The following is a 14,504-nucleotide window of genomic DNA, read 5'->3' as shown; positions in this document are numbered from 1 at the left end:
TAGGCAATGTATTGCGGCCATTGCATCTCAAAGATCTCAGGTGACAGCCTCCAAAGAGCACTTGAAATTTTGTGAAGCTGGACAGGGTGCTGCACCTAGTTGATTCTATGAGGGTAGTTAATGTATTGATTCTAGGTGATTGTAGGAGTCCATTACATGCAATGCAGGTGTTGGCAGAATGCAGCCTCTATTATGGACATTTTGGGTTTAGAATGTAGCCACTTTATGATAGCTGGATGCATGCAGAATGATGCCACCTTAATTTATCTACCCGGATGTTTAGTATCTTGCCGAATGTACCAATTCTAGGTAGTCCTTTAAATACAATTCATGACAAAAATGTGAACTGTAGCTACACACATAATTGACTATTCGTTTGCACCCCCCCCTCTAGTTTATTTCTCTATTGGATCTCTTTCCACCCATTCACATGCCATTTAAACATGGATGGCTAGCAGGGACTAGGCCACCGCTTATTAAACTTTAATTGCGGTAACGCACATACGCATGATAGCACCTCCCAATTTTGCATACTTTGGACATTGGTCCCTCCGAGGGCGTTCAACCTGCAGCGCGTTGGGCCATACCCAAATTAAGAAAATGAAAGGAAATTCTGGGGATGTCCTAGGTACAATGGTCAGTTTGGAAGTTGAGAGGAGAAGGTGGCAGAATTTAGGATTTCCTAAACTCCTTCAGCGATGCAGCAGGCCGTCATCCTGAAATGTGATAATGGCAATGGAACCACTTTGTATCTTGGTGCATGAGTGATGGACAGGAGTGCACTGGCCTATAGGGAACTCTGGAAATTTTCTGGTAGGCCTCTGCATCCTGGTTCTCTTTTGGGCGATAACCTTTTTTATTTCCAAATAAGGGCTGGGCTTGCTGAAAATGTGTAATATGGGGCCACTTTGATCATTATTTCCAGGGCCTCTTTTGGTTCTCAGTGCACCCCTGGTGATGAAATGCAGGACATGTTGCATTCCGGTTGTGCTGCTGTTCCTTTTGGATTGATTCAAGAAGGGGCTGGCTGTCTTTACTTTGAGGGAACAGTGGTCAGCTGTGAAGGCATCCAGGGAGCCATGGAGGGCACCTCTGAAGGAGAAAATGTGGTGGAACAGTGGTTACAGAGCTTCTCATTATCTAAACCAGTGGCTATTCACCTTGCTCTCTTCCACTGGTGTTGATGTTTCTCAGGGGTTCCCCTTTTGAGCCAGTAGAGTAGACTGATGTAAAATTGTTGATTTTAAAGACAGTATTATTGGTTACTATAACTTCTGCCGGCAGGTTGGAGAAGAGAGGGGCTCTGTTGTGCAAAGGAGCCTTTCCTGGAGGCTTCGCCCGCCGGAGGCTTTGGTGCTTCACTGTGACCCTGCTTTTATCCCTAAAGAATGTGGTTTCTAATATATCACAGGACATTGTGCTTCTAGCATTTCATCCAAATCCTTCTACACCTGACCAGGAGAATTTGATTTGCATAAATTGCATGTCTGTAGGGTGCCCATGTACGTTTGGAAATGGATAGCTTTTCAAAAACTGGACAACTTGTTTGTGAAATCTGGGGCCACAGGGGGATGCAGGAAGGCCTCAATGTTCTCCCTTGTGGTGGATGTGAATGGTCATTTGCATAGCTGAGGCAGAGGTTCCAACACTTGAAAAGGTACAGGGGAGGTCAACCACAGGCATGGCGACATCCTGGGCAGATATCACTGCAGGACATTTGCGAGGCAGCTACATAGGCCAAGCCAAAAACATTCATCAGACATTATCAGTTGTATCAAATGTGGCCAGTGAGGCGGCCTGCACTTTTGGTCGTGGTGGTCTTAGTTCTGGCACACACTGAGAGGACTGGGTGTAAGTTGTCTGTTAATAAATTGGTTATGGAGTTTGTAACAGCATACATTGTGTGTTGTGTGGGGTTTCACAGGCCCTATTATCTCTCTCTTTGGTATTCCTCAAAAGTTAGTACTGGGATGAGTAAGAGGAACATGAAGGTAATGCTTACATTACTTACTGGCAATCGTCATTACTCCTAGTCCAACTCTTCCTCATAATAGCACGTATGACCTACTGCACAATCCCAGTGGGCGATGGTAGTACCCATGTGGAAAAAGGTTAACTGTGGATTATCGATAATGGGAGGTAATACACCACAAGCAGGGAGGAGTGGAACACTTAATTGGTTTACAAAGGTTCCTCTCATGGAAACTAGTGGCAATAAATTAAGTACTGTGACAAGATAGAGTAGGGCTAGGAGTAACAGGGATTATTTGTAAGTAATTTAAGCAACAGTGACACTTTCCTTCGTAATAGCTATGATTGCAGTGCATGATGTAGGCTGAACTGATCTTTGTTATTAAATGGTAAATACATTGCAGTCTTTACTATCGCCTGACTCAGCACTAATGATTGCTATGCAAAATAAGCAGAGTCTGAATCAGGAAATGTAAAAATCTAGGAAACACACATGCTACCGCTACTCCGAGGCTGTGGAAACGCATACCAACCAATTTGAAAATAGCACTGGTCTTCAGGCTTAATAACAGTTGTTCAGCACTTCTTGCCCAACACCATTTGACTCACGTCATTCTTCTCCCCTTCCTACCCTCTGCTACTGGGTTCTTTTCCCTCTGTCCTTTTCAGAGTATTCGTCACTTCACCCCAAGGGGGAGCCACCCCCTTTGAGGCTAAGGCAGTGAGCCAGCTCCACAAGATCCTCCATAGGGGTTTGGGCAAGTGAAACCTCACTGGGAGTGACTCCCCTTAGGGGACAAGGACTCCTATTCCCAAAGGGAACTCCCTATGCAGGACACGTTATCTGCATATGTGGGACTGCCTTCCATAAAAAAAAACAGCGTGTCCTCCTTCTATTTGGCTATAGGCAATGTGGAATCCAGCATGCTGTCTAAAGGGAAAGGGAATACCCCTTTAGGAAGAAACTCGTATGAAAGTGGGATGTGTAGACCAGAGAGGAGGAGAGAGAATGGTGCGCAGCGGAAACCCCCTGACATCACAATGCTGTGGAGAGGCAGAGCAGAGTTGAAAGGCCGGACCTGCGGAACTTCGAGAAAATGAGAATACCAAGCACAGTTGCCAGTAGCCTGGTGAAGCAGACAACGGCAACGCCGTTATCAGGATGGAGTTTGAGGAACAGTCCAAGGAGGTGGTGTGACCATGGAGTACCGTGGTGGGCCAGGCACCCGTCTAACAATGCCAAAACCTGGATGACAGGGAGTGGCTTCAGCAAGCACCCGCTGTTGTTCGCTGAACGTGGCCAGCTGCATTGATGCCAAGACCGGTACGGATGTGAAGCCCGAAGGGAAGAAGCGAAACAGCAAACCAACGTAACCGAGCGAGCACCATGCCCCATGATATCCCCCATGGTAAATGTAGGGACAGGTGTGAACTGGAGAAGTGAGAGGCTGCTGCGGCAAGATGCAATAAAGGCAAGGGACTATGATTGCGATAAGGGATATAATGGAACATTGAACCAGCATAACTTGATATCTGTGGAACTATTCAAAAACCTGTAGAATAAGGATGATTGCGAATCATTAAGAAAGTGGTAACAAATATCCTGGATGAGAGAGAGCAAGCCACAAGAGTTAATTCTATGAGATAATTATTGAAGAGGGGGGAGAACGCTTAATGAGAAACTGTTCAGTGTTATGAGCTAAAAGCACAGAGTGAACCAAGCAAGGAGAGAAAAAGTGGATTTAAAAGACAGCAAGAGTGGGATACTCAACCCGAATAAAACAAGGGAACGACATAAAATAAAAGGAAATATCTCAAAGAGACCATTGATAAGTGTCATATTGTCAGGAAGACAAGAACTTTGAGCAGTTGGGAGGAGCTACAATAGCTCATGAGTAAATCCTGAAATATGTTTCAGAAGAAAAATGACCATAAGGACCAGATTTTATTTTAAAAAAGAGAGACATTTGCATATTAAACAAGAAAACCGTGCGAGAAAACCTAAAGACAAATGGCCAAGTGGAGACAGTAAGAAGAGAAACTTTATTTCAGCCACTTTTAGTTGTTAGTGGTAGGGTCAGGTAGATTTAGGTTTGGACTGAGGACATTTTGAATTTGGACTTCATGTCGACAGACAAGCACCTTTAGTTCAATTTAGTTAGTCAGGGAATCACCCTATAGCGATAGGGTCAGATAGGCCTTTTTCCTTATTATTTAACTATAAGAACATCAGAATGTCCACTATGTGTCCGATTCCTCTTTCCGACCCATCACAATACAAACATATAAACCTAATGTGACCTGTAGGTTATATACCGTACAGATCTATAGAGCTTTCAATTTCCTTTGGGCATGCATGAGAAGGCCATCCATTTCTGTTTTTACTTGTAGTCTTCCTGAATTTCAAATGGGAAAGAAAAAAACTACAAGTCTTTTACCTCCGTCCTTTTACAGTGCTGTGTTGCTGTCCAGTTATGCTTGCAAATATATATATTTATCTACCTAACGTGAGGCCATCCAGTGTTTTTTTTTAATCTCCCCTCTGGTTTCTGGGACTTGTAGTTTTCCTAAATTACAAATGGGAATGAAAAGACTACAAGTGCCAGAGCCCAAAGGGGAAAAACAGGACTGGAGGGCCTTCTCATGCATGGCCAACAGACATTTAGAGCTCTGGATCTCTTCAGCAGGTGCCACATCTCACTGAACTATGTTACCAGCTTACTCTGGCTGGCATTTAACTAAAAGGGCATAAGAAGCACAAAGGACATATCAGTTGTGATTCAAGTCAAGGGCACAATAGAATACCTGCATTGAAACCTTGCAGTGCCTGCTGTGCTTTGTTATCTCCAGCAATCTAGTATTTTTTACTTGCAATGCATGGGCTAGGAAAGGGAGGGTTCAGTAGATAAATATACTGGCCCTCATTATGAGCATGGCGGTCTGGGAAGTACGGTACCGGTAAGCATGCCGGTACTGTACTTCCCGGACCATCATACTACGGGCTCCGCTCGCGGGAACCGTTCAACCGCCAGGTTTTTCCTGGCGGGTGTAACGGCACCCGCGAGCAGAGCACGTCGGAATGCACCGGCACATGCAGAGTTGTGCCAGTGCATCCGACGTCCCCATCCCCATTCAGCCCTATGGGGCAGAATGGGGATGAGGAGGCCCTTGATTCCAGCACCCGAAAATGGAAAGTACCGGGTCCGCCTAACTCGGCATGACCCGGTTCTTGCCCATTCACGGGTGCCGGAAAAATGCAACTCCGGCGGCAGCCGTGCCGTTTTTAACAGCACGGCTACCGCCAGAGTTGTAATGAGGCCCACTGTGTCCCTATATATATATTAGTTGTCCTGCGATAACCCTGTTTGTAAATGCATGTGTTGAGGGCTATTGTATTGCATTGTATTGTATTTGGTTATTTATATAGCGCTCTCTCTCCACTTGTGTGGCCTCAATGCGCTTTTTCGGTTGGAACGCCCTTAGTGATCGTAGTCAATGTGCTGGAAAATTCGAAAAGAGTTTAGCTCAGGAGATGCGTATGTGCATTTTGCCGGTTAGGACTTGGGTGGCTGACTAGGCTCAACTAAGCAACCCAAAAGAGGCCGGGCACGTGGGTGGACACTGTTGGTGGTTTGCGATACATTGCTTTTGTTGAGAGAGTCAATGGGCCTCATTACACGGATGGCGGTAGGGATTTACCGGTACCGGTAAAATACCGGTACCGGTAAATCCCTACCGCCTTACTACGAGGTCCCTTTGCGGGTTGGGGGATTTAACGCCTACTTTTAGCAGGCGTTAAAATCCAACCCGCTAAGGGACCTCGGAGCTAATTACGGCACCGCAAAATTGCGGTGCCGTAATTAGCGCCTTCCCCATTCCCATAGACCCCTATGGGGCAGAAATGGGAATGGGGAAGGGCAATGGCGGAAAGGGGATTTACCGCCCCTCCAACCTTGTTCCTTTCAAATGGTAGTCGATGTATGCTAGTGGCAGAGGTGCTGAGGTACGTAAGGTGTTTCAGTCTGGACGGCTACATGAGATGCTAGACCGGAAGAGTGTAGCCATAGCAGCATTCTGCGGTGCATGGAGGCTTGGCCTGCCTGTGTCCACAGAGGTGGTGTGAGGTATACGTACTGTAGGCTTCGAAATTCTTCCACTGTAGCGGCCTCCTTTGTCTAGTGCAGATGGAGGCTACACCTAGATTACACAGTACAGTGGGTTTCACAGTATGGTTATAGTTAGCAAAGATGGGGGGTATACTTAGATTTGAGAGTCCTGTATAGTGGGCGAGAGGCCTAAGTTTCACAATACAGTATGTTTTGCAGTATAATAGGTAGCGATGGAAGATACACCTAGTTTTGACAGTCCTGTATAGTGGGAGAGGGGCCTAGGTTTCAGAATGCAGTTTGGGTACTGGAGAAAACACACCTAGATTTGAGAGCCCTGTACAGTGGGAGAGAGGCCTACGTTTCGCAATACAGTAGGTTTCACAGTATAATAGGCAGAGATGGAGGAAGGACCTAGATTTCACGATACAGTAGGTTTCACAATATAATAGGCAGAGATGGAAGACACACCTACATTTGAGAGTCCTGTATAGTCGGAGAGAGGCCTAAGTTTCGCAATACAGTATGTTTCACAGTATAATAGGTAGAGACGGAAGACACACCTAGTTTTGACAGTCCTGTATAGTGGGAGAGGGGCCTAGGTTTCAGAATGCAGTTTGGGTACTGGAGAAAACACACCTAGATTTGAGAGCCCTGTACAGTGGGAGAGAGGCCTACATTTCGCAATACAGTAGGTTTCACAGTATAATAGACAGAGATGGAGGAAGGACCTAGATTTCACAATACAGTAGGTTTCACAATATAATAGGCAGAGATGGAAGACACACCTAGATTTGAGAGTCCTGTATAGTGGGCGAGAGGCCCAAGTTTCACAATACAGTATGTTTCACAGTATAATAGGTAGAGATGGAAGACACACCTAGTTTTGACAGTCCTGTATAGTGGGAGAGGGGCCTAGGTTTCAGAATGCAGTTTGGGTACTGGAGAAAACACACCTAGATTTGAGAGCCCTGTACAGTGGGAGAGAGGCCTACGTTTCGCAATACAGTAGGTTTCACAATATAATAGGCAGAGATGGAGGAAGGACCCAGATTTCACAATACAGTAGGTTTCACAATATAATAGGCAGAGATGGAAGACACACCTAGATTTGAGAGTCCTGTATAGTGGGAGAGAGGCCTAGGTTTTGTATAATAATGTCTGTGTAAATTGTTAGTTGTAAATTCTAAATTGCTCCTACCTTATCCGTTGATGCTGATTGACGGCAGTCTGTTCCTCGTGTGTCATATCAGGGTACTGCGACTGGCTGTTACTGCCGCTGGCTTGCGGTTGGGAAATGCCTTTGCAGCCACCTCGTAGTTGGCTGGTGTCAGGGGGGTGTCTTGCAATCTGCTACTATGCCCGAGGACTCAGGTTGGGGGACTGCTGGTTCTTCTCTTGAGCTCAGTGTGATGAGCTAACTGGGTAAAAGGGTGCATGGTGCTCATTTCGTAATTATGTTCAACTGAGGAGGAGGTGATTGTAGGTGGTACAGGCTTCGTATATGTAAGTGGCTGGCCCCTGGCCTCCCCTGCTGACACCTGCAGACACTACTGTAGGAGTGTAACGCTCACCTGATTCCCGTAGAGGCGCCGGTCTTGACTGGGCGTATACCGTATCTTCAAAGGTGATGTGTAACACACGGCTGGCTCTTTGGGCTGGACCTCTGTGCACTGTATGTCTGACTCGAAGGGTAAGATGTCTGCAGATAGAAAATATGGGATTAAGGAACTGGGTTATTGAATGTCTTTCTCTTCTTCCCTTTCTCTTCTCCTGTAGAACCCCAAAGGTTAACGCTCTCACCTTAGGTAAGGGAACGCCGTGCTCTCCATCTGCCTCGGGGCAGGGTGCTGTAACCAGTTTCTTCACTGGATAAGGGGAGCAGGCCTCTTGACTTGAGAGGACTGCTGTCCGTTGTTTACTGCACGAACGGTAAGTTTCGAGTAATCCTAGTGTCTTTAAAGTCTTTAGTAATGATGTCTCTTGTTTTGCAGGGTTCCGGCGATGGCGGATGACGGGCTGAAGTGAGTTGAAGATGGAGCCCGTGTGATGAATAGAAGCGCCTGGAAGCACGTAAGTAAGCGCTTGTTGCCTGCTTCACGATGCGCTCTAACTGTCTTTTTATTTTGCAGGTACAAGTTCGGAGCGGCTGTAGGGTGCCGGAATACCCACTGGGTTAGATGTGGAAAGGAGTAATGGCACGTGAGTATTAAAGTTCCCCAATGTCTTTAAACGCACCTTGTTTTGTCTTTCAGATGCGGGATGCAGCGCCGAAGGCCTCCGGAGCGTGCGAAGAGTTGGTAAGCTTTTGTCTTTCAGATGCCGGAATGCAGTGTGAAGACCTCCGGAGCGCACGAAGAGTAGGTAAGCCTTTGTCTTTCAGATGCCGGAATGCAGCGCGAGGCGTTGGTGACAGCCGATGGACCAGGTAAGTGAAGAGCTGTCACTGAAGACCGTAATGCTAACCTGTTCTTTCTTGTCTTTATAGGTGTTGCTGAAGACTGGATTCAGGATGGTAAGCCTTTTTCCTTAGGCCCAGGATCAGATGCAGAAGACACGATGAGCGTTCTGCTGCAGAGGATGCAGAATAACGCAAAGCAAGATTCATCCATCGGGTGTGGTTTAAATAGCCTCCTGTAGTGCTTAGCTGTCTCCTTCCACAGCCACGCCTAGGTAAGAAAAGAGTTCCTGCTTTCCAGAAGAGTTCCAGTGTTCTGAATCTAGGGAGTGGCTCCTGCCCCACCCAACAGGAAAAGTAGTTCCAAACAGAAGAGGATCAGAGGCTCAACTGGCAGGCAAGTAAGCAGCATGGTCTGCTGCAGGTAAGTCCACCCAAGCATTATGAGCCCGGCGCTTCCAGCGCTGGGACTGGGCATATTTATGAGCCTGGTGCCACTGGCGCCAGGACTGGGTCCAAAACGTCCCAATTGGGACTGGTTGGCACTCGGAACCTGGGTTATGGATCTGCTTCCAAGGGAGTTGGGAAAACCCTGACCTTTTGGAAGCAGAGATCATGACAGTGCCCCCCCTCAAGACCCTCCCAAACCGGGCTTCTCCGGGGGTTTTGGCTTGTCAGGAAATGTTCGGTGAAATCTTTTGATTAGGCGAGGAGCGTGGACATATTCAGCAGGTTCCCAGGATCTCTCTTGGGGGCCGTAGCCTTTCCAATCAATTAGGTAAAATAGTTTAGATTTCGAGATCTTGGAGTCCAGAATGCTTTTGACTTCAAACTCGAGTTCTCCATCAACTAGGATAGGTTTTGGAGATTTAGTTAGTCGGGTTTGAGGTTGCACGGGTTTTAATAGAGAGACGTGGAAGACCGGATGTATCTTCATGTGCGGGGGCAAGTCCAACTTGACCGCTACTGGGTTTACTATGGTAGTGATGGAATAGGGACAAAGGTATCTTGGGTTGAATGTGCGTGGCCCTTTTAGAGGTAGATATTTGGTGGATAACCAGACTTGATCCCCTACTTGATATTGAGGGGCTTCCTTCCGATGTTGATCTGCTCCTTTCTTGTATTGTTCTTTAGCCCTTTGAAGATGAGAAACAGCTTCCTTAAAGGCTTGGGTGATTGTAGAATGCAGGTAGTCTACTGCTGGTGTTTCAAGACCTTGGAGGGGATCCAACTCCGAGGTTCGAGGGTGACTGCCGTACAAAAGAAAAACGGGGTTTTCCCAGTTCCCGAATGGACAGAGTTATTGTAGGCATATTCGGCTATCCAAAGGATGTCTTTCCAAGTTTTTTCCGTTTGTTGCAGCATGCAGCGTAAATACTGTTCCAGAGTTTGATTGGTCCTCTCGGTTTGTCCGTCGGTCTGAGGGTGGTGACTGGTCGATAGTCTCACATCAATTTGAGCCGACCGACAGCAACTTCGCCAAAAATGAGAAATAAATTGACTACCTCGATCCGAAATTAGAACCGAAGGAAAACCGTGCAGTCGGACGATGTTTTCGAGAAATTCTCGGGCCAGAGTTGCTGCTGTTGGCAAGCCTTTGAGCGGAATGAAATGCGCCATCTTGGAGAATAAGTCCACGATTACTAGAATCGTATTGTATCCGGAGCATGGAGGTAGATCGGTGATGAAGTCCATAGAAAGCGTATGCCAAGGGCGAGGTGGGATGTCAATAGGGCGTAAGAGGCCTGCTGTTCTTTCCTTTTGACTCTTGTTTTGGGCGCATACTCCACAGGACATTATAAAGTCTCTGATATCTTTTTTCCAAGACGGCCACCAGAAGTAGCGCTTGATCGTTTCTGAGGTCTTGGCCATACCGGGATGTCCTTCCATTAAAGAATCGTGATAACAAGAGATTACTTTTTTCTGTAAATCTGTGCTGGGTAGGTATAATCGTTCTTGGAAATACAATAAGTTGTCCTTTACTGCAAAGTCCTTTCCCTGCAGATGCCAATTCTGTATGTCTGCTGGAGTTACAAGTTGCCTGGCTTTATCCTTAACTTCCTCTATGGATTCTGTGGCGATTACACCCAGAATTCTTTGTTCGGGAATGATTGGTACAGGTTTAGGGTTGATCAAGTGTTCTTCCACTCCCATCCGAGAAAGGGCATCAGCCCTACCGTTCTTTGTACCAGGTCGATAGGTAATTATGAAGTCAAACTCGGCAAAGAATAATGCCCAACGGAGTTGTCTAGAGGATTGGGCTTTTGCGGTTTTCAAATATTGCAGGCTTCGGTGATCCGTAATCACAGTAACGGTGTGTCGGGCCCCCAGCAGATAATGCCGCCAAGCCTTAAAGGCAGACTTGATAGCCAGAAGTTCCTTGTCAGTAATCGTGTAATTGATTTCAGGAGGCGAGAATTTGCGGGACCAAAATGCCACGGGATGCAACTGATTGGTTACCGGGTCCTTTTGTGGTAGAACTGCCCCCATGACAAGGCTTGAAGCATCAGTTTCCACGATGTAGGGGAGTTCGGGGCGAGGGTGTTTTAAGATTGGTGCAGAGATAAATTTAGTCTTCGAATCCTGGAAAGCTTGTTCCGCCTCGGTAGACCATTCAAAACGTTTGTTTTTCTTTAACAAGGCAGTGATGGGCTGGACTATTCGAGAGAATTCGGGGATAAACCTGCGGTAAATGTTAGCGAAGCCTAACATGCTTTGCACACCTTTTACGGAGGATGGTGATGGCCATTTGAGAACTGCATCGACCTTCTTTGAATCCATACGCACTCCGCCAGGTGATAATATGAATCCCAAGAATTCAACTTCAGTCACGTTGAAAACACATTTTTCCAACTTAGCGAAAAGTTTGTGTTGATGCAATCTTTCGAGGACCATTTTCACGTGTTTCCGATGTTCAGATTCCGATGAAGAATAAACGAGGATGTCGTCAATGTAAACAACAACACACACATCTATGAGCTCTCTGAGGACATTGTTCATAAAATATTGAAAGGCGGCCGGGGCATTGCAAAGTCCGAAGGGCATGACCTGATATTCAAATAGCCCATACTTGGTGCGGAAGGCCGTCTTCCATTCATCGCCCTCTTTTACTCGTACCAAGTGGTAAGCTCCTCTAAGATCCAACTTTGTATATATGCATGCTTTTCTGACTTGGTCCAGGAGTTCAGGGATCAAAGGTAACGGATATCTATTCTTAACGGTGATCTGGTTCAGGGAGCGATAATCTATACAAGTTCTAAGGTCTCCTTCCTTTTTTGGAACGAAGAACAAAGCTGAAGAAGCAGGGGACTTGGAAGGACGAATAAACCCATTTGCCAGGTATTGATCAAGGTATTGTCGAAGGTGAAGGTTCTCAGGCTCGGTGAGGGCATAAATTCTACTACAAGGAGGAGTAGATCCAGGTATCAGGTCTATCTGGCAGTCATAAGACCTATGAGGAGGTAGAGAGTTAGCCTGATCCTTCCGGAAAACATCTTGGTATTCTAGGTATTCGGGAGGTAACTGGGGAGTCTCTGAAGAAATTGCTGCCAGTGCAACACCAGGTGGAGGGTGACAAGTAGATACACATTCTGGAAACTGGACCGTTCTTGCTCGCCAATCGATCAGAGGATTGTGTTTCTCTAACCAAGGTATTCCTAGAATAATCTGAAACTGAGGGGCCTTGATCACATCGAACACGATCTTCTCATGGTGTCCATCTTGACTTACTAGCGTCACCTCTTGAGTGGTATGCGTTACTGGCCCGGAGGCTATCTCCGTACCATCCACCGTAGTAATGACGTCCTTTACAGCCTTGGGACAAAGAGTTAGATTCATCCTCAAAACCATTTCATGATCCACATAATTGCCGATGGCACCGCTGTCGACGTAAGCTTCAATTGCATGTAATCGATCCGGATTATCAGGGCTAATGAGGACCATAGGTATCACGTAATGGGAGGTCACGGAACTGGTTTTCACGCTCGGCAAGAGGACCTCTATTCTTGTCGGGTGAGGTCGTTTCCCTGCTCAGAGTTTGTAACTTTGGTAACTGCAGCTCCTACTGCCTTCTTGGCAGGTTTCACCGGACAGTCTCGAAGAAAGTGCCCTGAGTTTCCGCAATAGAGGCATAAATGCAACTGTTTTCTCCTTTCCCGCTCCTTTTGTGTTAGAGGACCTTTCAGACCCCCTATTTGCATGGGTTCCCCGGAGTCTACTCCTTTGGAAGGAGTTGGCGGTTTGGAAAATACTCGAGCATCAAACTTGGAACGATCGGCCTTCCTGTTCTGCAGTCTGTGATCTATTTGAACGACTAAGTCTATATAGTCCGAACAATCTTGTGGGGGATTCACTACTTGGGCTAACACATCTTTGAGCTCTCCACGTAGACCTCTATAAAATAGCGTAATCCTTTTGTCCTCAGGCCATTGAGTTTCCACTATCAGTCTGTTGAAAGACGCAATATAAGCCAAAAGGTCTTGATTACCTTGTCGCAACGAAAGAAGCTCATTGTCCAAGGCCTGCCCCTGTGAATGTCTTGCGAACAGTTTTTCCATACTGAGCTGAAAAGCTTGAAAATCATGGAGGACCGGATCATCTTGATTTACTAGAGGGATCGACCAGTCTGCCGCATTGCCACTAAGGTACGAAAGCACGAAAGCTACTTTAGCTTGATCAGTTGGAAAGGCTGCTGGCCGGCATAAGAAATGCAACCGGCACTGATTGATAAATACTGCAAACCTCTTTGGGTCACCAGAAAATCGTTCGGGCGGAGCCAGAGGTACATTCCCAGGTAGGTTGATCTGCACTGGATTCATAGAGGATGTAGAAGGAAGATTTCCCCCAGATGCGGGTAACGGGGTCTGTCCGGCTTGTGACTGTAGCAATTGTCTAGCGAGATCATCTGTTCGCTCCTTGGAAATAATCAGTTCCCTTCTTAGAGCGTTCGTTTCCTGACGGGCTGCATGCACTTCTGCCCTTAGTTCCCCAAGTAACTGGGCTAGCTGGTCGGTATCCGAGGTTTCCATAGCGCCTGGACGGGAGTTTTGTGGTAGGCTTTGCGTTCTGTAACGCTCACCTGATTCCCGTAGAGGCGCCGGTCTTGACTGGGCGTATACCGTATCTTCAAAGGTGATGTGTAACACACGGCTGGCTCTTTGGGCTGGACCTCTGTGCACTGTATGTCTGACTCGAAGGGTAAGATGTCTGCAGATAGAAAATATGGGATTAAGGAACTGGGTTATTGAATGTCTCTCTCTTCTTCCCTTTCTCTTCTCCTGTAGAACCCCAAAGGTTAACGCTCTCACCTTAGGTAAGGGAACGCCGTGCTCTCCATCTGCCTCGGGGCAGGGTGCTGTAACCAGTTTCTTCACTGGATAAGGGGAGCAGGCCTCTTGACTTCAGAGGACTGCTGTCCGTCGTTTACTGCACGAATGGTAAGTTTCGAGTAATCCTAGTGTCTTTAAAGTCTTTAGTAATGATGTCTCTTGTTTTGCAGGGTTCCGGCGATGGCGGATGATGGGCTGAAGTGAGTTTAAGATGGAGCCCGTGTGATGAATAGAAGCGCCTGGAAGCACGTAAGTAAGCGCTTGTTGCCTGCTTCACGATGCGCTCTAACTGTCTTTTTATTTTGCAGGTACAAGTTCGGAGCGGCTGCAGGGTGCCGGAATACCCACTGGGTTAGATGTGGAAAGGAGTAATGGCATGTGAGTATTAAAGTTCCCCAATGTCTTTAAACGCACCTTGTTTTGTCTTTCAGATGCGGGATGCAGCGCCGAAGGCCTCTGGAGCGTGCAAAGAGTTGGTAAGCTTTTGTCTTTCAGATGCCGGAATGCAGTGTGAAGACCTCCGGAGCGCACGAAGAGTAGGTAAGCCTTTGTCTTTCAGATGCCGGAATGCAGCGCGAGGCGTTGGTGACAGCCGATGGACCAGGTAAGTGAAGAGCTGTCACTGAAGACCGTAATGCTAACCTGTTCTTTCTTGTCTTTATAGGTGTTGCTGAAGACTGGATTCAGGATGGTAAGCCTTTT

This window comes from Ambystoma mexicanum, chromosome 3q (genome assembly GCF_040938575.1).
Source record: "Ambystoma mexicanum isolate Mex_15411 chromosome 3q, UKY_AmexF1_1, whole genome shotgun sequence".
Taxonomy (NCBI): Eukaryota; Metazoa; Chordata; class Amphibia; order Caudata; family Ambystomatidae; genus Ambystoma; species Ambystoma mexicanum.
This window is presented reverse-complemented; position numbering follows the sequence as displayed.